Source organism: Rhincodon typus, chromosome 15, assembly GCF_021869965.1.
Source record: "Rhincodon typus isolate 14 chromosome 15, sRhiTyp1.1, whole genome shotgun sequence".
Taxonomy (NCBI): domain Eukaryota; kingdom Metazoa; phylum Chordata; class Chondrichthyes; order Orectolobiformes; family Rhincodontidae; genus Rhincodon; species Rhincodon typus.
The window spans coordinates 48,965,306-48,968,309 of record NC_063346.1 but is presented as its reverse complement, the minus strand read 5'-3'; the positions used below and the strand labels follow the sequence as shown (position 1 = coordinate 48,968,309).

The 3,004-nt window shown below is 42.4% G+C and overlaps 1 protein-coding gene across 1 annotated transcript in view; it reads left to right on the top strand.

The window, feature by feature from the left end:
• Positions 1–2,393, top strand: part of LOC109927759 (cholesteryl ester transfer protein, plasma) — a 49,979-nt gene extending 47,586 nt beyond the window's left edge. The window contains exon 15 of the mRNA XM_048606001.1: positions 182–2,393. The gene's annotated coding sequence lies outside the window, so the exon portion shown is untranslated. The remainder of the gene's footprint in view (positions 1–181) is intronic.
• Positions 2,394–3,004: the final 611 nt, after the last annotated feature.

Below are 3,004 nucleotides of genomic sequence, written 5' to 3'. Positions count from 1 at the left end.
ATTGCCTTCCTGCTCCTCTGATGCTGCTTGGCCTGCTGTGTTCATCCAGCTCTACACCTTGTATCTCAGATTTTCCAGCATCTGCAGTTCCTACTATCTCTAAAGTAATTGCCTGGGGGGAGAACTGGGAAGACCTTCCTCAGGAGTTAATGAATGTGATACTTTACATTTGTCTTCACAGGTTGTCACAGCAGAGACATTGGATAGGACTGAAACAAAAGGTGCAATATTGGTTGGCAGCACTCAAAGTGAATAACCCTGTGGATTTGGGATTTATCTTTGGTTGCTGAGGAAAGTTGGGATATGATGCCTGAAGTTCTGTCCGCAGTCCTTCAATCCCCTTTGAAGTATTGAAGATGTGCCAGAGGGTTGGACGAGTGCAAGTGTCTAGAAGGGGGAGAGTGATAGACATCCAATAGCAAGCCCACCAAGTTCCTCAGTTAATGGATGTGGTGCCAATCAAGAGGGGAAATCCTGTCCCCAGCCATTTTGGACACAACAGCTTCTAACGTACCCTGCCTTATACTTAAAGTCCAAAATGGAAAATCCTGGTCCATAGGTCAACTGGACTTGGAAGTGACGCTCAGAAACTTGATGGCCAGAGGGACAATTGCAGGAAGTTGCTCACCTCCAGTTTCTCACAGAGTAGATTGCTGCTTATATTTAACAATGCAGCTTAGACGAAGGAGCCACCGATTCACAGCCCATCGCAATCCTGGAATACACAAGTAAATAAGCATGTAATGTTTTACATGTTCAGTCACACTGAGGCAAGTGGAGCCATGTAGAAGAAGAAACAAAGGATGAGAAGTTGGAAAATAGATATTTGAAATATCTGTGTCTCTGCAAAATATATCTACTAAAATATAAGAACACCATCAATGAAATTTAAAAAAAAACATGAATTTAGAGAGTTAGACAAAGCACAGTTTCAGAAGCTTGAGCAGTTACTGATATTGTTCAAACAGTGGACCTGGGGTCTGTGTTGGTTGTTTTGAGAAATGTACTCTCAAATGTGGACATTGCTGACAAGCTGGCATTTGCAGCTCATTTGTATTTTCCCTTCATCTTGACCCACTGCATATTGTAGTTTCAAATAACTCAGTGGGGGGAAGTAGTGGGAGCAGATATGGTAGTGACTTTTAAAGGGCATCTTGACAAGTACATGAATAGGATGGGAATAGAGGGATACAGTCCCAGGAAGCGTAGGGGGTTTTAGTTTGTGATGGACAGCATGTCGGTGCAGGCTTGGAGGGCCGAAGGGCCTGTTCCTGCGCTGCAATTTTCTTTGTTCTTTGTTCTTTGTTCTTTGGATTGCAAGGCCAATTCAGAGGGCAAGTAAGAGGCAACTAACTGGTGTGTGAGGGAACACAAATATAGGCCAGATTGGAGTGTAGAACTGGTTTCCATCCCTAAAGAAAATTAATCAATCTGTTGGGTTGTTAACAAGAATCTAACTTGGTGATGACGACTTTCACTGATATCAGTTTTTAATTTCCAAATTTTCATAATTGCATGGTAAAACTTCCAAAGTAAGTTTGAATCATTCTTCGGGGTATTCATCTAGTAACCTAAGTAATACACTGCAATATCCATGTGAGAAAAAGGCTAGAACCCTGAAGCAAAGTAATATTACAGCACAGAAGGTAATCTTTACACTCTATTATATCTATGTCAGCTCTTCGCCACAACAATGCAAAGCTACTTCCATAATCAAAATTTTTGCACAGCACTGGACCTCCCTGTACCTCATATAGTTATATAATTTTCCATTAAATTTTCACTCCTCTAACACAGCTCCATTCTCAACTTTGTCATAATTTATATAAACTGATACAAAATATTTATTTAAGAACTCTGCCTTAACTTTAACCTCCACAATTAGAATTTCCTGTTCGGTTTCTAGTACAGCTGTCCATTGTAAAACACATGAATTTCTTCCATTCATCTTGATAATGAATTCATTAACACACCAAATCTATACGCACTGTGGACATGGGCTCCCAGCTAAGCAAAGCCTTGATTTTAAAATTCTCAATCTTGTTTTCAAATCCCTCTATTGCCTTGCCCTTCCATATCTTTGTTCTCTCCTCCAAGTCTACAAACTTACAAAACACCTGGGTTCCTACAATTCTGACCTCTGTATATTCCAATTCTAATTATTCCACAGTTGTTAGTTGTACTTTCAGTTGCCAAAGGCCTAAGCTCTGGAATTTCCATGCAAAACATCTCCACCTATCTAAATCATTTCCTCCTTAAATACAATTCTTTAAACGCAAACGCTTTTTACATTTGGCCTAATGACACCTCATGGCTCAGTGTCATTTTATGTGATAATGCGAGTGAACCATTTTGGGACATTTCATAACATTAAAGGTATCATATAAGTACAAGTTGTTGTTGTCCTCCATCCTGCCTGATTTTCAATTGCTGATTCGTTGACTTGTTTGTTCACTTTTATGCCAGGTACCTTTGGACAGATAACCTAGTCTCACTTAAAGTGTAATCGAATCAGAGATAGTAGGAACTGCAGATGCTGGAGAATCCGAGACAACAAGGTGCAGGGCTGGATGAACACAGCAGGCCAAGCAGCATCATAGGAGCAGAGAGGCTGACGTTTCGGGCCTAGACCCTTCATCAGAAAAGGGGGAGGGGAAGGGGGTTTTGAAATAAATAGGGAGAGAGTGGGAGGCGGATAGAAGAGGGATAGAGGAGAGGATAGGTGGAGAGGAAACAAACAGGTCGAAGAGGCGGGGATGGAGCCAGGAAAGGTGAGTGTAGGTAGGGAGTTAGGAAGGGGATAGGTCAGTCCAGGGAGGACGGACAGGTCAAGGGGGCGGAATGAGGTTGGTCGGTAGGAGATGGAGGTGCGGCTTGAGGTGGGAGGAGGGGATAGGTGGGAGGAAGAACAGGTTAGGGAGGCAGGGACGAGCTGGACTGGTTTTGGGATGTGGTGGGGGGAGGGGAGATTTTGAAGCTTGTGAAGTCCACATTGATACCATTG